The sequence below is a fragment of the Camelina sativa genome, chromosome 11 (genome assembly GCF_030686135.1).
Source record: "Camelina sativa cultivar CO46 ecotype springtype chromosome 11, ASM3068613v1".
NCBI classification, from domain to species: domain Eukaryota; kingdom Viridiplantae; phylum Streptophyta; class Magnoliopsida; order Brassicales; family Brassicaceae; genus Camelina; species Camelina sativa.
Genome location: NC_141890.1, coordinates 37,366,001 through 37,387,984, shown reverse-complemented (window position 1 = coordinate 37,387,984; position 21,984 = coordinate 37,366,001). Strand labels below are relative to the sequence as shown.

Below are 21,984 nucleotides of genomic sequence, written 5' to 3'. Positions count from 1 at the left end.
GGCCAGCTTGGGGTCCGTTGGGGCGTCTAGCAGGTAGGCTAGTGGGGTCCGCGGGACCGGTTGTCATATGTACTCACTCAGTTAACTGATTGCGCATGCAAACACGATCCAAGGGTAGCCAACACTTGAGTCCTTTCATCGACAACATCGACAGACCAAGGTTAATCCGTCAACAACAAGTCCAGCAACCACAACCAACCACAATTGAGAAGGTCATGAATAATCAGAATGGTCCACCAGCTCCTCAAGAGAGGACCAACATAGGAGCAGGAGATGCTCAATCTACTCACACTCAAAGACATGGCATTGTGCCACCTGCTGTTCAAAACAACAACTTTGAGATCAAGAGTAGTCTCATCCAGATGATATAGAGCAACAAGTTTAATGGACTGCCAATGGAGGACCCATTGGACCATCTGGATGAGTTTGATAGGCTCTTTACCCTAACCAAGATAAATGGAATTAGTGAAGATGGGTTCAAACTCTGGCTTTTCCCATTTTCTTTGGGAGACAAAGCACACATCTGGGAGAAATAGCTTCCCAAGGAGTCCATCACCACTTGTGAAGCATGCAAGAAGGCATTCCTTGCCAAATTCTTCTCCAACTCCAGAACCCCAAGGCTGCGTAATGACATCTCATGCTTTGTTCAGAAAAGCAATGAGACGTTCAGTGAAGCTTGGGAACGTTTCAAGGGATACACAAGCAGATGCCCTCATCATGGCTTCAGCAATGCTTCATTGCTGAGTACACTATACCGAGGTGTAGTCCCTAAGACACGGATTTTGCTGGACACCACTAGTAACGGTAATTTCCTCAACAAGGATGTTTATGAAGGCTGGGATCTAGTAGAAAACTTGGCTCAATCTAATGGGCATTACAATGAGGAGTATGATCGCACTATACGATCTTCTGACGAGGATGATGCTAAGTACAAGAGAGCAGGAAAGCCCTCAATGACAAATAGGACAAACTCCTAAACCAGCAGCAGCATGGCCATGTCATCTCAGAGGAAGACCAGTGGCCGTAACAAGATGGGGAGAGTGCTCAGCTAGAGGATGTGAACTACATCAACAATCAAGGAGGTTGCAACAAAGGGTACAACAACTACAAACCGAACCCAAATTTTTCATAACTTAACCCGAATGTTGCAAATCCTCAAGACCAAATCTACCCATCCGTAGTCCAAGGGAACAAAGGCTAGAAAAAGCCTTTTGTCCAATACAATCAAGGCTATGCTCCTAAGCAGCAGTATTCTGGTAATTACCAGCAACCAATTGCACCACCTGGATTCCTACCACAGCAAGGTCCGCAAAACCAATCTCAAGAAGTTGACCTATGCGGCCTAATTGAGCAGATGATACAAAATCAAGCATCAACCGCTATGGACAATGCAAAATAGTTTGCGGAGATGAGCAATAAGATCGATTCTGGGTACAACGACCTGAATGCCAAGTATGATTCTCTCAACACTAAGTTGAGATACCTAGAAGGCCACCACAACACCCAACCACCTCCAAAAATCAACCAGCTTCCAGGTAAAGCTGTTCAAAACCCAAAAGATTACGCAACGGCACATGCCATCTTTCTTGATGATGATTTTGAGGACTACCTGAAGACAGCGATGTTCAAGATGGGGAGGATATGGATCACTATGGGATGTATGAGCACCAGTACTACATATCCGAGTATGAACCCGATCCCTCACCCAAGGAGAGTGATCGAGATGATAACCGAGGACAGGTTCAAGAATCGGAAACCAATGCACCACCCGAGGCTGAACCCGATGACATACCTGATGAAGGTGATCAGATGATACATTGGGTGAATGTTCAGATGACAGATCAACCTCAACTGCCTCAAGCTGAGGAAGGGGAATTAGAGGAAAGGTTCACAGCTGCTCTTGACATCCAACTAGAGGTGCTTGCAGAGCGTATGTCCAAACAAAAAACTCCACCTCCTAAGCTCTTGCCACCACATGAACTTCGAGAGGAAATCATCAAGGACACAGCTCAGCTCGAGATTAAGGTAAAGGAAGCTGTCAAAGAGATTGGGAATGCGATTCTGAGGAGTGGAATGTGTTTAGATCATGAACTACAAATTGAGGAGAAATTGGAGGATCCCGGATCTTTTACTTTGCCATGTTCAATAGGCCTTCAGATTTTCAATAACTGCTTGTGCGATTTGGGAGCTTCAGTCAGCATCATGCCACTATCAATTGCCAACAAGATGGGTTTCAGCAATGTTCTAGCTGACGAACAATCAGACACCCCATTGGTATCCTGGAAAACTTACCTCTCAGGATTGGAAGAGTGGAAGTTCCTACTGATTTCATGATCCTTGATATGGATAAGGAACCAGATGATCCACTGATCCTAAGAAGACCCTTCTTGAAAACGGTAGGAGCAGTAATAAATGTGAAAAAGGGAAGATCAGCATAGAGCATGGAGAGCATTTCAAAATGGAATTTGACATCAAGGAAGGAATTAAAAAGCCAAACATTGATGGTCAAGCTTTCTCCATCCAGGCCAAACCAAGAGGAATCAAGCATCAAGCTAATATTACATTTGCTGTGGAACCGGGACAAGACCAGAAAAATCGGTTGAACCAGTCTGTTTCAGTGGAGAGGATTCCAGAACCTCTCCCTCCTAACAACCATGCTTGAAGAGCATGAAGAGTCAAACTAAGTGACTTATAACAAGCTCACTTGGGAGGAAATCCCAAAGGTATCCTTTAATTTCTTTTCATTTCATTTTATTTATTTTGTCTTATTTTAGATTTTTACAATAATTTATTTCTATAAGTTTACATATATATATATATATATATATATATATATATATATATATATATATATATATTTATTTATTAAAAAAATGGAAAAACGAAATTTTGGGGAACCCGAGGTTCTACCCGAATTCGTACCCGACGCGCCTGACCGTGTTCCCACTCGGGTTGCGAATGGAGTCCGAATTCCACAAAACCCTAGCCCACTCTCGGTGAAACCCTAGCGGCAACACCTTCTAATTGAAGAGGACCAACCCCTTCTTCCTCGAGACTAAATCGATAAGTGATCAAAACTCTTTAACTTCCATCTTTTTATTTTTCCTTTCTCTCAAACTCGAGTGCTTTAAGATTTTAGGGAACTAACCCTATTAATCTCGAGTTTAGATTCTTCTCTTTTCAAGGATTCAACAATGGATCCCAAGATGAGGACTTACCAAAAGAAGGAGACAAGATCAACCTCTGCCACTGCTAGAACCAGAGGTGACGGCGTGGATGCTCGTGATTCATAGGGAGGAGGAGACGGTTCGCGTTCCCAACCGCCGAGTGGACGATTCCAATCCCCAACCCGATGCTCAACCCGATCCGTCACCCGAGCAGGTACTCGAGCAACCAATCGTGTAAACACCCGAGTTCGATCTCATAGCCCAGTAGCGGTTGCAATCCGCCGATCTCCTCGACCTAGGGACCTGTCTACGTCCGAGAGAAACATCTCTGACCCAATGGAGGAGAACCAAACCTCACGGTTGAGGAGCAGAGTCGCGGTTACAAGAGGGAAGAGACCAGCCTCTAAAAAAGCTGAGGAAGTAGCTGAGAGAGCAGCAGAAGAAGAAGATCGAGACACAGAGGGTGAGAGTCACGACCGCGAAGAGAAGCAGAGAGAACGCACACGGTTGGCGTCGAGGCGACTGACGCAAAGAGAGGTGGAGACTCCGGCCAAGCTTTTCAAGGTCCTCTACAAGATGAGCTTTGTTGTTACCCGCTACCTGATATACAGGGTATCAATCCTTTATGCAGTTGTAGTACAAAGAGTTATCAATCCAAATGGTTGTGTATTGCTAGCAGGAAGGATATGATCAGAACAATGCAAGTCAAGCCAAGCAATTAGGATTTTGGTTTTAATGATTCCTAAAATAAACAAAGTAAAAGAAAAATAAACAAGAAAACCACACGACCTAACCACTCGATGCAAGCAATCGAGTACAGGATCGAGTGGGGTGATCGAGTATGCAAGTGAGATATGAACAGCTCGAGGTATTACTCGATACAGGTTATCATGTACCTGATCGGGTAAGTAGTCGAGTAAGTGAAAGAAATGCAAATAAATAAAATACGAAAGTTCCTAAGGATGGGGGTAATCGAATCCTAAGTGTTCTAGACCAGTACAGATGCCTTACATGCTTCAAGCAATTATTTCCTAGACAATGAACCTCTAAGACCTTGTCACCACACTTTCGCACTAGCAACAATCAACCTTGAACACATTACCACACTGTCGCACCAGCAATATGAACAAGCAGGCATTAAGAACGATTCATTATTGTTAGTAGACTTAAACTCATCTAATTTTGTTACTCAGAGTTAAGTAAACCTCTAGCATTGGGTAAATCAAGCATTTTATCTACTCCTTTCGGCATGTAGCATTTGTAAAAGCCCTAGATCTAATCTCAACTTTTCGGTCTGTTGACAGCGTTAAGAGCACCAATCTAGAAGGAAATCTATCAATCATTTACAATCAACTAAAGCATCCTAACCGATCAAGAACAGAAAATCATCTATCCCATCCCTAGAAACTTTACTACACTACTCGGACATAGAAGCGAATAACAAAGCAATCAAAATGAATGAAAATGATATTGTATTAAAAGATAGAGTAGAGTAGAGAAAGTAAAGGATAGAAATCTAAGAAAACTACAAAATAAAAATGCAAAACAAGAAGAAAAATGTTGAGTCGCTCAGTTCTCTCACAAAAGCTCTCGCTCTCTGGTTTGAGGGTCTGTGGCGTGCTCCTTTGCAAGCTAGGGGAAGAGGGGTTTATATATGGAAACCCATTTGACCTAGCTTCCCAGACCTGCCTGATGATCTACTCGATGGGGTACACGAGGGTGAAGTCGGGTTACTCCTCGGGTGGATCTTCGGGTTGCTTTCTATGCTCTTGGATCCTCCTCGATCGTGTTGGGGTTCGGACTTGTTCTTGCAGCTCGATGGCTCTCTCGGGTACATGCTCGAGTTGTCCTTGTTTTTCCCCATTTTTGGCTCTTTAGCACCTGTTTTCATCCAAAATATGCAAATGCAGAAATGCAACACCCTAAATGCTCTAAAAGTGAATTCCTACAGTAAATGACCTAAAAATGCTAAGTTAGAGGTATGAACAATGCAAAATATGGACAAAAAATGATGCTAAAAACATGTAAATTAGAGAGTTATCAGACCCCCAAACTTAAATCTTGCTAGTCCTCTAGCAAGGAAGTAAGAGGGTACGGTTTGAAAGTGGGGGCTCATAACCTTAAGATGCTAACCGAAAGATTCAAGCTATAGTCCTTAAAGATAGTTTAATGGTGCTAAGATCAATCAACATACTTACAAATATTTTTCTATGCTTATTACCATGCATCGATCTAGCTCAACCTCCAACTAAAGATAAGGAACATCTCTTTCACATTCAATTAAGTGTTTGGCGAATTCTTGCAAATGGAAGGTGAATCAAGCTCAATCGGTTTCAAGGGTAAGGCTTTTTTGTAAGGTGGTTTCAAACAAATTCTTTGGGTGGTTTTCTCTCAAAAGATGGAATGCTAGACAGTTGTGAAAACTATCTAAGACTGAGAACAATTTGGGCATACAAAGCTTAACTCTTGATGATCTACCATTTTCTCATTCACTCTCATTTTCCTTTTTTTTTATTTATTAAAACCCCCTAGAATTTAAACTACCCACATCCTTAATTTTAATTCTCTTTTTTTACTCTCTAAGGTTTAGACTTTTAAACTTTAAACTTATAGCTCTCTCTCTCTTTTTTTGTTTTTTCTTTTCTTTGCTAAACTCCTAATGTAAATATATTCTTCTCTTTCTTTCTAGGAGACTATAGCAAGAATTCTTCTTTCTTTTTTTTTGTTTACTTAGAGACTTAGAGCTAATTGATTCTAACCTTAGGGACTTTTTCTTCTTCCTTTTATTTATTCCACAACCCAACCCCAAATAAACATTCTAACCACCTAACCTTCAAAACTAAATCTATTAGCTAGTTCAAATTCTAACTTAGCTAAATCAAGAGGCAGTTCTTTGTCGTTCTCAATACTCTCAAGGTTTCACAACCTATAGCATAATGAAAGAGGCCTCACTCAACAATTCACAACAAGGATTGAAAGAAAGGTTTGGGTTTATGCGTAGGACAAACGAATCGGGTTAAACGAAAAGATTGGTAAAAAGTGGAGTGCTAACCCGAGTTTGGAGTTACCATGAGCAAGTATTCAAATTCCATAAGCAAGACAATTAAAGTTCAAATTAAATCCAATAATATAGAGATGTTCTAATGTTCAAGCAAGTGGAGGAAGCATTCAATCGACAGAAAGGGTCTAAGCAAAGATTTTTCATTTTTTTCCAAAGACTGATCTAGCAACAATGAACTGTGACTAAGGGCTATAGCTTCAATCCTAAGGTTTGATTTTAAACAAGGTGGTTTTAATCATTGTCCCCTAGGATGCATATGCGACAATTCTATATGAAACAAACTAGACTCAATCCTAATATGCAAATGCAACTACATGAATACTCTTTTCTTTTCTTTTTCTTAAAATTTTTCAATTTTTTTTTTTTTTTTTTTGGGTTTTTAATGCACATAGATGCAATGTAGACTCAAATGAATAAAACTAGCATGCAAAAATTTGAAATAATAAAAATAAGAAAATAAAACACAATGTTAAATACATTCTAGGACCCTCCCCCAAACTTAAATTACACAGTCCCTGTGTAAATAAAAGTTTGAAAAAGAATCCAAGAATCACACAAAATGAATTAAACTAAATGTAATGTTATATACAAAGATCGGATGAAAGTGGTACCTCATGGGTTGGTGAAGAAGGAGGTTGCAACAGCCTCCATACTCACCAACGTGTAGCCTGGGTCGTCTCCGGCATCAGCAGGTGCCGGTATTTGCTCGTCAGAGAGCTCAGAAATGCGCACTGACGACCTACTCAGACCAGCATCCGAGGTGTTGATCGAGGGTGGGATCGCGTAGTTCATCAGGTAGGGCATCAGGTAGTACGACGGAAATGGCGGAAAAGGTCCAGAATGATCACCCGTGTAACCACTCGCAGGGTGCATCGTGTATGGCGTCGTGAATGGCATCTGGTAAGGTGGAGGAAAGATCCCTGTGTACTCACCCGATTGGGTGCTCGATGGGTGCATCGAATAGTTCATCGTGTATCCCATCGGGTTGGGCGTCGGGTAAGCATCAGAATGGCTTCTCTGCGATGCCTCAGGTCGGGTGATGTTCTCCTCGGCTTGGGGCTCGTATGACGATGCTCTGTAAGGTTCTGGAGGTGGCAGTCCTCGAGTTCCTCCTAGCGGTCCGCTTCTCCCCATCCAAGTTGGTGCTTGTCCCGAGGTAGGAGCTGAGGCACAGCTTGCCTTATCCTTGATTTGACCTCCCATTGTCTTCACCGAACCGGTAAGTCTTTTACTTTCTTCGCCAAGAACTTGTTCATCCTCTTCAGCCAGCCGATCCTCTTGTGAGCTTCCCTCACTCCAACCGGTTGCTTTTGAGAGCATACATACTCCTCAAAATCGAACTCCTCTGAGCTGTCTCTTTGTCTCTGCCCGGTCTCCTCTCTCTTCTCAGCTTCGGACTCCTTCTCGGGGTTGTACAGCTCCTCCAACGGTGGTGCAAAGTCAATGTTGTCGCCCAGCCGAACCTTGGTGCATATGACATTAGGTAGAACCATTTGAGCAGCTCCGGCGGTTGGATGGACAAACTTGAACAGCGTCATGTCATTAGGCCTCTCATGGGCCAAAAATCTCGCCAGCACGAGGTAGTCCGCATCCAGCCATCTTGGTTCATGAACAATTCCCTTTAAGGGCACATCGCATGCCACTAGGATCGGTGTGACTAGTCCCCCAATGGAGATCTCTCCGCCTCCTTCTCTTCTTTTCACGGCCCACGATTTCAGGTTGAGGAATTGATCGAGTAACACAAACAACATGCTTGTATCCGCAACATCTCCAACTAGTGGTGTACCATCCCTAGTATTGTCCAAAACTCCACACAATGCAATATCTAACAGCTGGAGCTCATGGTCATTCACATTCCCAGTCTCTTTTCTAGCAAAAAGAGTGCATGCAAGGGACTTGTGAAAATACCTCAAGACAGGGCTCCTTATTTGAGCGGATTTGGAGCTTGTGGACTTGTAGGGGTTAATTGTCAGCCATAGGGACCTCATTTCTTCTTTTCCTACCTCCATACCTTCCCCACTACCAGATTTGGAGCTATACAGCTTCTCCATCTCTTTGAAACTGAGTCGGTAGTCCTTGTTCCTCACGGAAAAGGTGATGAACCTGATCCCCCCATCGGTTAGTAGGGCCGGGTGGTCCTCGAAATAGTGCAGCTTCAAGGTTGAAAGGAAGTGGACCGTCTCCTCCTCATATGCTTCAAGGTGGGCTCGCATCAATTGGCCCAGGTGGCACATCTCGAACAGGTACTCGACGTCTCTAGCGATGCCCAATTGCTTCATTGTTTCTCGGTGAGGGTAGCGGGTACCAACAAAGCTCATCTTCCAGAATAACTTGAAGAGTCTTGCCGGAGTATCCACCTCCTTCTGCTTTAGCCTCCGAGAGGCTTGGCGGGCCCTCTCTCTCTGCTCTTCTTCTCTCTCTCGGTCCTCCTCCTCAGCGTGTTGATCCTCTTCCTCAACTGCTCTCTCAACCACCTTCTCAGCCTTCTCTGAAGCCGTTCTCTTCCCCCTTGCAACCGCAGCTCAGCTCCTTGATCGAGAGGTGTGGATCTCCCCTTGCTTTTCTCCTCTGGCATCAGAATCGACCTCCATAGGGTCATTAAGGGTCTTTTCGGACGTAGACATGTCCCTACGTCGAGGAGAATGGTGGACAGCACTCGCCATTGGACTCAGTGAGCGAACTCGGGGGCCTACTCGATCGGTTACTCGAGAATCAGGTCGGGTTGTGCATCGGGTTGGGGAGGCTAAACGTCCACCCAACGATTGGGAATGTGGAACGTTTCCTCTTCCTTGAGACTCTCGAACTTCGACGGCATCACCTCCGGTTGTAGCAGCGGCGGAGGTTGATCTTCTTCCCTTCCTTTGGTAGATTTTAGCGATTGGCTCCATGTTTGATTCCTTGAGAAGAAAAAGGCTAAGTCTCGAGGTTAATACAGTTAGTCCCAAAGAAATCGAATAAAGCTCGAGTTTGAGAGAGAATAGAATAGAAACTTTGGAAAGCAAAAACTCTAGGGTTGAGAGATACTTATCGGTGATGGAAGGGGAGAGAATGTCGAAACCCCTTAAATAGGCTAGGGTTTGGTTGGTGGGCTTCACTGAGAGTGGGCTTCCTTGTGGGATTCGGACTCCACTCGCCACCCAAGCAGGGACACGATCATGCGCGTCGAGTACGGTGTCGGGTTGACCCTCGGGTTCCTCAATTTTCCTCTTCTTAATTTTCCATTTTTTTTTTTTTTATAAAATTGCAAAAAGAGAAAAAGTAAATAAAAGTAAGTAAAACAAATAAGCTAAAATTAAAAGATACCTTTGGGACTTCCTCCCAAGTGAGCTTGTTTAAAGTCACTAAGCTTGACTCTTCATGCTCCTTAAGCATGGGGTCCATGCGGAAGAGGTTCTGGAATCCTCTCCACTGCAGTAGGCTGGTTCAACAGATTTTCCAGGTCTTGTCCAGGTTCTAAGGCAAATGTGGTGTTGACCTCTTCAAGATGTTGCACCTTCCTTTGTTTGGTCTTTGTAAAGAAAGCTTGACCATCAATGGTTGGCCTCTTAATCCCCTTCTTCACATCAAACTCCATCTTGAAATGCTCACCATGTTCTATTCTGATCTTGCCTTGCTTCACCTCGATCACAGCACCAACTGTTGCCAAGAATGGTCTTCCTAGAATCAGCGGATCATCCGGTTCCTTGTCCATATCGAGGATCATGAAGTCGGCAAGCACTTCCAATCTTCCAATCCTGAGAGGCAAGTTCTCCAGGATACCAATCGGATGCCTCACTGTTCTGTCGGCCAGAACCAAATACAATTTACTTTGTTTAAAATCAGTGAATCCTAGCTTATTGGCAACTGAAATCGGCATAATGCTAACTGAAGCTCCAAGGTCTCACAAACAGTTCTTGAAGATCTGAAGTCCTATCGAACACGGCAAGGTGAAAGAGCCAGGATCTTCAAGTTTTTCCTCAATTCGCAGCTCAGGATCCAAGCAAACTCCACTTCTCAGAATTTCAAAACCGATCTCTTTGACAGCTTCCTTGACCTCATCCTCCAATGGAGCTGCTTCCTTGGCAGCTTCCTGCTGAAGCTCATGTGGGAGCAAAAACATAGGTGGTGGAGCTTTACGCTTAGCCATTCGCTTTGCAAGCGCCTCCAGCTGGATGTCAAGTGCAGCATTGAACCTTTCCTCTAACTCCCCTTCTACTAGTGCAGGTGGTTGAGGCTGATCTATCTTTTCAACATCTACTCGATGCATCATCCGATCAACACCATCGTGTAGGTCATCGGGTTCCACTTCGGGTCGTTCTTCGGTTTCCGATTCTCGAACCAGTGCTCGATCATCAACTCGATCAGTCTCTTCAGGTGAAGACTCGGGTTCATACTCGGATATGTAGTACTTGGCCTCATTTCGAATTGGGTGTTCCACCTCCTCCCCATCTTGATCATCATTGTCCCCAATGAGGTAGTCCTCATAGTCATCATCAAGGAAGATGGCTTGAGCAGTTGCATAATCCTTGGGGTTTTGAACAGCTTTACCTGGGAGTTCCTGAATACTGCTGCTTAGGTGCATAACCTTGGTTGTATTGGACAAAAGGCTTCTGTTGGATCTGGTTCCCTTGAACTGCAGATGGGTAAGTTTGGTCCTGAGGATTCGCAACATTCGGGTTCCGATAAGACAGATTCGGATTCGGCTTGAAGTTGTTGTACCCTCCTTGGTTGTTGATGTAGTTAACATCCTCTATTTGCATAGTCTCCCCATCTTGTTGTTGAAACTGCTCTTCCTCTGATATAGCATAAACATGCTTCTGCTGGTTGAGGAGCTGATCGAGCTTGTCATTGAGGGATTTCATGACCCTCTTGTACTTGGCATCTTCCTCTCCTGTAGATCACACAAAGCGATCATATTCCTCATTGTAGTTGCCATCAGATTGAGCCAAGTTCTCAACTAGGTCCCAACCTTCATCAACATCTGTGTTGAGGAAGTTACCATGGCTTGCGGTGTCCAGCAACATCCGTATCTTGGGGACCACGCCTCGGCAAAGTGTCCTCAACAATGAAGCATTACTCAAGCCGTGATGGGGACATCGAGTAGTGTATCCCTTGAAACGTTACCAAGCTTCACTGACTGTTTCGTTGTTCCTCTGAACAAAGCCGGAAATGTCATTTCGCAGCCTTGCGGTTCTGGAGTTGGAGAAGAATTTGTCCAGGAATGCCTTCTTGCACACTTCCCAAGTGGTGATGGACTCCTTAGGGAGCGATTTCTCCCAGATTTGTGCTTTGTCTCCCAAAGAGAATGGGAAAAGCCGGAGCTTGAATCCATCTTCACTGACTCCATTGATCTTAGTGAGTCTACAAAGCCTATCAAATTCATCCAGATGATCCAATGGGTCCTCCATTGGCAATCCATGAAACTTATTGCTCTGTATCAACTGGATGAGACTACTCTTGATCTCAAAATTATTGTTCTGCACAGCTGGTAGCACAATGCCTTCCTTTGAGTGTGAATAGATGGAGCATCTCCTGCTCCTATATTGGTCCTTGCTTGAGGAGCTGGTGGACCGTTCTGATTATTCATCGTCTCCTCAATGATTGATGGTTATTGTTGAACTTGTTGTTGTATGAGTAGCCGAGGTCTGTCAATGTTGTCGATGAAAGGACTTAGGTTCGGGTTACCTCTGGATCGTGTTTGCATGCACAAGTATGTGTCCGAGTGTGTACACGAGGATCAACTCGATCTAGGTGATCGAGTGAAGGGTCGGGTGGGTGCTCGGGTTGTACCTGAGATTCAAAACAAACAATGCGAAAGCAAACAAGTCAGTATCCAAACCAAATATAAACAAACGAACTTGATCTAGCAAGCGCTGAAATTTGAAACGTAGCAAAAGTAAAACAACCAAATGGCAACAGCGCCAAATTGATAGAGAGGTTTTCACCCAGGGTATCAATCCCCTATGCAGTTGTAGTACAAAGGGTTATCAATCCAAATGGTTGTGTATTGCTCGCAGGAAGGATATGATCAGAACAATGCAAGTCAACCCAAGCAATTAGGGTTTTGGTTCTAACGATTCCTAAAATAAACAAAGTAAAAGAATATAAACAAGTAAACCACACGACCTAAGCACTCGATGCAAGCAATCGAGTACAGGATTGAGTGGGGTGATCGAGTATGCAAGTGAGATATGAACAGCTCAAGGTATTACTCGATACAGGTTATCGTGTACCTGATCGGGTAAGTAGTCGAGTAAGTAAAAGAAATGCAAATAAATAAAATACGAAAGTTCCTAAGGATAGGGGTAATCGAATCCTAAGTGTTCTAGACCAGTACGTACGCCTTACATGCCTCAAGCAATTATTTCCTAGACAATGAACCTCTAAGACCTTGTCACCACACTTTCGCACTAGCAACAATCAACCTTGAACACATTACCACACTGTCGCACTAGCAATATGAACAAGCAGGCATTAAGAACGATTCATTATTGTCAGTAGACTTAAACTCATCTAATTTTGTTACTCAGAGTTAAGTAAACCTCTAGCATTGGCTAAATCAAGCATTTTATCTACTCCTTTCGGCCTGTAACATTTGTAAACGCCCTAGATCTAATCTCAACCTTTCGGTCTGTTGACAGCGTTAAGAGCACCAATCTAGAAGGAAATCTATCAATCATTTACAATCAACTAAGGCATCCTAACCGATCAAGAACACAAAATCATCTATCCCATCCCTAGAAACTTTACTACACTACTCGGACATAGAAGCGAATAACAAAGCAATCAAAATGAATGAAAATGACATTGTATTAAAAGATAGAGTAGAGTAGAGAAAGTAAAGGATAGAAATCTAAGAAAACTACAAAATAAAAATTCAAAACAAGAAGAAAAATGTTGAGTCGCTCAGTTCTCTCACAGAAGCTCTCGCTATCTGGTTTGAGGGTCTGCGGCGTGCTGCTTTGCAAGCTAGGGGAAGAGGGGGTTTATATATGGAAACCCATTTGACCTAGCTTCCCAGACCTGCCCGATGATCTACTCGATGGGGTACACGAGGGTGAAGTCGGGTTACTCCTCGGGTGGATCTTCGGGTTGCTCTTCATGCTCTTGGATCCTCCTCGATCGTGTTGGGGTTTGGACTTGTTCTTGCAGCTCGATGGCTCCTTCGGCTACATGCTCGAGTTGTCCTTGTTTTCCCCCATTTTTGGCTCTTTAGCACCGGTTTTCATCCAACATATGCTACAGTAAATGACCTAAATGCTCTAAAAGTGAATTCCTACAGTAAATGACCTAAATGCTCTAAAAGTGAATTCCTACAGTAAATGACCTAAAAATGCTAAGTTAGAGGTATGAACAATGCAAAATAGGGACAAAAAAAGGATGCTAAAAACATGTAAATTAGAGAGTTATCACACGGTCAAATCTGGATACCATCTTCAGTGTAAGCTCTCTCATGATGCTTCCCTCATGGTAAATTTTGTTCAAAATCACATAGCTTCCAACACGTTTTCAAAGATATGTAACCAAAAAGTTCCACAAAAAATAAAACACTTTTGGTGGAAATGTCTTCACAATGCTTTACCAACTGTAGAAAACCTTAAGAAGAAAAGAATACTCAGCGATGATAACTGTCAAAGATGTGGTGAAGCTATGGAAAGTACTAACCACCTACATTTCCAGTGTAGAGTAAGGAATGAAGATGCAAGGTTTGAGCAAAGTGGTTAAGCTACTTCAGAAGGACAGAACATTTGTACAAAGAGCAGAGCATCAAAATGAGGAAAATGTTTATGTCGACATATAACGAGGAAGGATCCAGAAGCAAGAGACTTCACGGAGGCTTGGAAGGCACGTGGTGAAAAGGACTTCATGTTTACAATAGGAATGTAAACATGAAGTAAGAGGAAAATTTCCTGATCCAAAAAGAAAAAGGAAGTTTTCCAATTCCTATTAGAAATACAATAGGTAGGCCTAGTTCTATAAATAGGGTGTGAAGGCTTATTGGAAGCTTTAGCACAAACAAGAGAAAAGTTTCCTAACCATTAAGTTTTTAGCTTTGAGAAAAAGAAGAGCTAAGAACTTAAGAGAGGGTTGTGAGTTTCTTTAGAGTTCTAAGATTTGAGAAGGATCTTAGACAGAGAGCTTTGAGAGATTAGAAAATTGTTTAGAACAAACTTGTAAACAGATTTTCTATTAATCAAAGGAGAGTTCAAAGAAATATTTATCTTATTGTTTTGATCGTTCATAATCCATTAGTTCTCACACTTTCAATTGGTATCAGACCGGCGCTTGTTCAGAATACTACAAGTGAGATTCTATGGACAAGATGGAGAGCTACGGAGATCTGATCAACAACAATAAGGTTGTTTTGGATGATGGAAACTATAGTTTCTGGAAATCACGGATCAAATATATAATAGGAGGAATTGATCGTCTTGCCTGGAAAACTATCTTAGAGTAGTGGGAAGAACCAACGATTAAAGATGAAACAGGGAAGCGGATACCAAAACCTGAGGCAGACTGGACTGATGAAGAGCAGAAGAGATCAATGGTAAGCATTGAGAATGAATCAGAAGATGATAGTAGTAGCGAAGAGGATCTCATAAATCTAGTAGCCATGGTAGGGATTACAGAGTTCGAGAATGGAGAAGAAATAACCGACTCAGAATCAAAAGGTGAAGATGAACTTGATAGCATTCAAAGCTACAAGGAGGTACGCAATACACTTGTATCAATGGGAAAAGAAAATCAAGAATTACTAAAAGAAAAAACTCGATTAGAAGCTCTAGTTATAACACTTCAGGTTGAGTTAGAGAACAAGAGAAAGATTGCTAAAGACTCGCTGGATTTAATGAAAGAAAAACTGATATTATCCGCAAAAGCAGACAAACTCGAAGAAGAACTTGATGAAGAAAAGAAAAGATCTGCTGGATTGCAAACAGAGTTAGATCAACAACACAGAAAAATTCATATGTTTGCAGGGACAAAGCAGCTTGACAAAATTTTGAGCTATGGAAGAATTGAGAAAACTTATAGAGGCTTAGGTTTCACCGAAAGCAGCCAGACCAAGTTAGGAACAACAAATTTTGTGTCTGCTGGAGTATGTCAACTAGAGATAGAATCACAAAAGATCACAACTTCTAGATCAGTGAGCTGTTACTTCTGTGGAAAAATAGGACACTTCAAACGATACTGTTACAAGTTCTAGCAGAAGATTCATAATTTAAAACGTCAAGGAAAATATTACTGGAATGGTTACAGGAATCAATTCTGGATTAAGAAAGCTGATTTGTATCCATCAAAGGTAAAAGTCGATTCTGGACGAGGATTTAGATGTAACATGGCATTAATCACAGAAGAACAAGATGATTCAGAGCATTGGTTCTTTGATAGCGGATGCTCAAGACATATGACAGGTACCAAAAGTAACTTGCAAGATGTTAAGAAACTAAAGGGAGGAAAAGTTACATTCGGCGATGGTAGTCAAGGGATTATCCAAGGGAAAGGAACAACCCATGATCCAGAACTGCCAAAACTTGTTAATGTTTATCTGGTCCAAGGGTTGAAGGCTAATCTGATAAGTATAAGTCAACTATGTGATGAGGGATTGTTTGTATTGTTCACAAAGATTGACTGCAAAGCCTTAGATGATTCAGGAAAAGTCAAGTTATACGGAGTAAGATCGAGAAATAATTGTTACATGTGTGAGAAGCAGCCACTTAAATGTTACAGTGCTCAAGGCAATATGAATTTATGGCACCAAAGACTTGGACATATGAATGTAAGAAATCTGTCTACTCTGGTCAATAAAGAGATAGTACGAGGAGTTTCCCATCTCAAAGGAGAAGATGGTATGGTGTGTGGCCCATGCAATCAAGTGAAGCAAGTTAAGGTTCAACACAAGAAGGTTCCAGACATTCAGTCAAAATCAGTGTTAGAATTGGTTCACATGGATTTGATGGGACCAATGCAGGTTGAAAGCATGGCTGGAAAGAAGTATGTGTTTGTTCTGGTTGATGATTTTTCGAGGTACACATGAGTGCGTTTCATCCGTGAAAAATCTGATAAGGTTGACAGTTTCAGAATCTTAGCACTTCAGCTAATAAAAGCGTGGGGGAATAAAGAAAATTCGAAGTGATCATGGTGGAGAGTTTCAAAATGAGTCAATGAAAGATTTTTGTGAACAACATGGGATTATACATCAATTCTCAGCACCTAGAACTCCTCAACAGAATGGTGTGGTAGAAAGGAAAAACAGAACTTTGCAAGAGATGGCAAGAGCAATGATTCATGGAAATCAAGTGCCTAAGAAATTTTGGGCAGAAGCCTTGAATACTGCTTGTTACATTGTCAATAGGTTTATGTTCGAAGAGATACATCCAAAACACCATATGAATTATGGAAAGGAAAAACTCCAAATCTTAGCTATTTTCATGTTTTTTGGTGTAAGTTCTATATCCTGAACGACAAAGATTATTTTGGTAAGTTTGATTCAAGGAGTGATGAAGGAATGTTTCTTGGCTATTCTGAAAGTAGTACAGCTTTTAGAATTTATAATAAACGCACAAGTCTGATAATGGAGTCAGTAAATGTGGTGTTTGATGATCATTCAGTGGTTAACGACCTTAAAGGAGAATCAGATAGTGATACAGAGTCAGAACAGTTAACTAGGGAAGAAGTGAATGATTATGAACCAGACATATCTAGCATGAAGCAGAAGGAGACACAGCAAGTACACAAAAATCATTCTGCATCAAATGTTATTGGAAGCATAAATGAAAGAATGAAGACTCGGGGAGTTCAGATTGATTTCAAAAAGATGACAAGTCACTTTGCATCTCTAGAAACTGTCTTTTATGAGTGCTTTAATTTGTGTCAATGATTGAACCAAAGAATCACATAGAAGCTATTCAAGATGACTTTTGGATAATTGCCATGGATGAAAAATTAGAACAGTTTGAACGGAATGATGTTTGGGAGCTGGTTCGTAGATCAATAGATGTGAATATCATTGGGACTAAATGGATTTCAAAAATAAGATTGATGAGAGTGTAGTTGTGGTTCGCAACAAAGCAAGATTGGTTGCACAAGGGTATACGCAGATTGAAGGAGTAGACTTTGAAGAGACATGTGCTCCAGTAGCAAGACTTGAATCGATTAGACTGTTTCTGGGAATGGTGTGCATTCTGAATTTCAATGTGTACCAGATGGATGTCAAAGGTGCTTTTCTAAATGGGATCTTGCAAGAGGAAGTATATGCTAAACAACCCAAAGGTTTTGAAGATCCAGTTAAGCCTGATTATGTGTACAAGTTAAAGAAAGCTCTTTATGGATTGAAGCAAGCTCCAAGAGCTTGGTATGAAAGGTTAACTAGTTTTCTTATGGAGAAGGGTTACAACAGAGGAAGTGTGGACAAAACTTTGTTCATTTTAGAACAAGAAGGTGACATCATGATGGTTCAGATTTATGTTGATGATATTATCTTTGGGAGTACTTCAAAGAAGTTGGTGGACAACTTTGTGGACTGTATGACGCAAGAATTTGAGATGAGCTTGGTTGGTGAGATTAAATATTTTCTTGGGTTGCATATTAATCAGTCTGATCAAGGAATCTTTATTTCGCAAAGTACTTATGCATGACAACTTCTTAAGAAGTTTCAGATGGATAAATGTAAAGAGGCCAAGATACCTATGAGTACTTCATTAAAACTATCAAAACATGTTGATGGTAAGGATGTAGATGTCAAGCAGTACAGAGGAATGATCGGTAGTTTGTTATATCTCACTGCTAGTAGGCCTGATTTGTGTTTTAGTGTCGGTATGTGTGCTAGGTATGAGTCAAAATCCTAAACAATCACATCTAGAAGCTGTCAAACGAATTATTAAGTATGTGAAAGGGATTGTTGATCTTGGAATTTGGTACTCTAAAGGATCAAATAGAGGCTTGGTAGGATATTGTGATGCAGATTATGTAGGGAGTGTAACAGATCGAAAAAGCACAAGTGGAGGATGTTTTTTCCTAGGCAACAATCTAATAGCCTGGTTGAGTAAGAAACAAAATTCAGTATCTTTATCTACAGCTGAATCAGAATATATTGCAATGGGGAGTTGTTGTACTCAATTATTGTTGATGAAGCAGATGTCAGCAGATTATGGTATGGATTCTGGAGTTCTGCAAGTATATTGTGATAACAAGAGTGCAATAGATATTTCAAAAAATCCAGTTCAACACTCAAGAACCAAGCATATTGATGTAAGACATCACTTCATCAGAGAGCTAGTTAAAAGAAAGCAAGTGTTAGTTGAGCATATTGATAATGAAGAACAGTTAGCTGACATATTTACAAAAGCTTTGGACTTTAATCGGTTTTCAACTTTAAGAAACTCAATCGAGGTTTGTGAGATGTGAGTCATACTCAAGATGACTCAAGAGCTGATACAGAAGGATGTTGTAATGATATGTTGGTTCAGCTTAATTTCGAGATAGCTTAATTGGTGTGTGGTTTTTTAATTGTGGTTAAGGAGAAAACTGATATCATGGATTCAGTTTTTTTTAAAGGGAATTGTTCGAGATATGATGGAAAAGAAGAGAGATATTGAGGTTATTAAAATATTCTTTTCAAAGCATCGAGTGTATCGAAACTTTTCTTTTAAGAAAAAAAAACGGTGAGGAGGATGGTGAAAACAAATCGGAGTGGATTGGTGCGAGGAAGAAGAAATCCTCATGTGTCTCGGATTAATGGTGATATAAATCAACCTCAACTAATTGATGAAGCAAGTGATGATGAAGATCAGTCTCGAATCATGTCTTTTGGATCTAATCGAGAATCCGATAAGGAAAATTCTAATGATGAGGAAATGGAGTTTCATGGAAAAGAAAAAGGCAAAGAAGTGGTCTCTGATTCTGACGAGTTTGGATTTGAAGAGGTTTCTGTACAAGAGCAACTCGAGCGTAACACGGAGATACAAAGAAAGAAGAAACAGTTTGTTGGTGTGTCTGTCAAAAGGAAGGGGTCTACTTCCAAGGCTAAACGATTGAGAGCTGATGAACCTAGCAGTAGGAATGTTCGTGCTAAGACCAGGTTTCGGTCTGATCTGTTTGTGTCAAATGCTGCTCAAGCAAGGTATTCCAAATTTTTCTCTAGAAAAATTACGGCTGAGAGACAACTGGATTTTTCTCAACCTGATGAATTTGGGTTTATTAGTAAGATTATGGATTTAGGATTGCATGGTTCAGTACAAGATCTTTATGTGTATGTCAAAGAAGTGGTGTGCGAGTTTTATGCTAATTTGCCGAATGAAAAAGCTAGGGATGGTATTCAGGTTTTTGTGAGAGGACGTTGGTATGAGTTTTCTACTAGGATTATTAATGAAGCGTTTAATCTTGAATCATTGACTCAAGCTGAGAAGGAAGCAGCTTGAGTCACAGGAATCATCCTTTAGTTAAACGTGCTCAACTTGTGTATAAGATTGTTCAGGGTATCCGGTTTGATCTAGGACAACTGATTTATGATCAAATTATGAATATGAGTTGGAACGATGCTACCCGCTGTGTGGTTTTTCCAAAAACAATTTTTGAGACACTTAAGTGTCAGGAGGGTTCGCTTGAATGGACAGATGGTGAAGAAGAACCTCCGGTCCGTTCCCGGGTTGGGTTAGGGGAACATCTGAGCGGCTTTCTTGATTGCCTCCACATCGGGCAAATTCGGTGTTATACTAAAGATATCAGAACTGGACATGCTTATGCAGTCAAGCATAACTTGTTTCCAGTGAGTGAGGAACCGGTACTAACTTCTCCGTCTAGAATGCAAGCAGGTGAAGGATCTTCTTCTACGGCTAATGTGATTCAACTAGGTAGCATTTGTGTGCCGCAGATTGGTCAAGAAAACGAGGAGGTTTCATATGGAGCATTGGTGGATACTGCTCAGGCACTTCAGAGACTAACTGATGTAGTTCACAGGCTGATACAGAACCATCCTTTGTCAAAACTGCTTTGAGATTGTTTTTAACTTTTGTGCTCTCAAGCAGGGGGAGACGGTTTGTCAATGATGTCAAGGCTGGGGGAGCAACAATTCTGAGAGAGCTATGATTCTGGGGGAGTAATAGCATCTTTATTTCGATTCTGGATGATTCCTTCACCTGCTTGCATTCTAGACGGAGAAGTTAGTACCGGTTCCTCACTCACTGGAAACAAGTTATGCTTGACTGCATAAGCATGTCCAATTCTGACATCTTTAGTATAATACTCAGCCAACCCTTCTTCTTCACCATCTGTCCATTCAAGCGAACCCTCCTGACACTTAAGTGTCTAAAAAATTGTTCTTGGAAAAACCACACAGCGGGTAGCATCGTTCCAACTCATATTCATAATTTGATCATAAATCAGTTGTCTTAGATCAAACCGGATACCCTAAACAATCTTATACACAACTTGAGCACGTTTAGCTGAAGGATGATTCCTGTGAACAGAAGGAACCCAATCTGGAACCATTCCCTTGGATCTTATCTCTCAGGTACATCTCCTTTTTCAAACTCAGTCCATCAGAACGTAAATTTCTTGCTAAGTTTTAATAACAACCAAAGAAAGGATGCAAGCGTTTTCCCTTTCATTGGCTTGCATATATGGAAAGCAAGAAACAATCTTCTGTTCAACAATAAAAACAATCAATTCCAGACATTATCAATAAAGCTTTTATGGATTTACAACAGTGGAAAGATAGCTTATTATACAATCAAGAAAATGCAGAGACTGAAAAATCCCAAAAGACAGAAAAACAGATTTTAACAAAATCTTAAGCAAAGGAGAGCTTAATTTGCATGCCAATGAGTATTATTGCTTTGTCGATAGATCATGGATCTCTCCTTCTGAAATTGCAGGAATTGGCAGGGTTCTTTATAACACAAATAATCAAATTATTTTTCAAGGCACGGCATCCATCAACCCAAGTTATCCAACGAATACATCTCTTAAAGTTGAAGCTGAAGCATTAATGTCAGCTGTTTGTCATGTTAAAAGGCTTGGGTACAACAACGTGATGTTTTGTGGAGATGCATCCACCTTATTTCAAAAGCTTAGTCATATCATGGAAAAAGAGCAAAAGTACCAGGATGAACACTCTTTTCTTACCACTTATCTGTAGGACATTATGAATCTTAGTCGAACCTATACTAGCATTTCTTTTGTTAAGATTCCCCGTAATGTAAACACAAACGCTAATAAGTTAACTAAGGAAGCTAGAATAAGTAAGTCAACTTATGTAATATCATGATGTAAATTACTGTTTTATCAAATAAAAACTTGCTGCCGACAAAAAATAAATAAATATATAAAAGTAAAAAGTAAAATATTGAATTTTCTTAATAACCCTCACAGCGAATTTTTACAATTTTTGATCAAAAACTAGATTTTAACCCGCAGTACACCGCGGGATAATTTTTGTACTACAAAATTATAATTTTAACTTTAATTTGTTTGTTATATTTGGTTTGTTTTGTCTAGTGTTTATGATTCTATTTGGATTGTTAATTATTAGAAAAAAAATAATTAATATAAATAAATAATAAGTAATTTATACGCTATTATTTGATTAAGTCACAATATTGCTAATGAGTAACTATTTTACACAATATTAGTTAAATCAACTTGATTTGATATATCAAATATTTTAATATTCGTAGTATTGACCAAAATATAAAATGAAGATTTAACCTGGATTTTAGTACTGAGTTAATAATATTTTTAAATGTCTATTAATATCATTTCAAACCGTCTTCTTTGAAA

General features: G+C 40.8%; 2 non-coding genes across 2 annotated transcripts; one reads left to right on the top strand and one right to left on the bottom strand.

Annotated features, from left to right (window-relative positions):
• Nucleotides 1-617: 617 nt before the first annotated feature.
• Nucleotides 618-724, bottom strand: LOC147934939 (small nucleolar RNA R71). Its single transcript, XR_015573308.1, has one exon. It is a non-coding gene; the product is annotated as a small nucleolar RNA R71 (small nucleolar RNA).
• A 10,562-nt stretch (nt 725-11,286) lies between these two features.
• On the top strand, nt 11,287-11,393 carry LOC147934938 (small nucleolar RNA R71). Its single transcript, XR_015573399.1, has one exon. It is a non-coding gene; the product is annotated as a small nucleolar RNA R71 (small nucleolar RNA).
• Nucleotides 11,394-21,984: the final 10,591 nt, after the last annotated feature.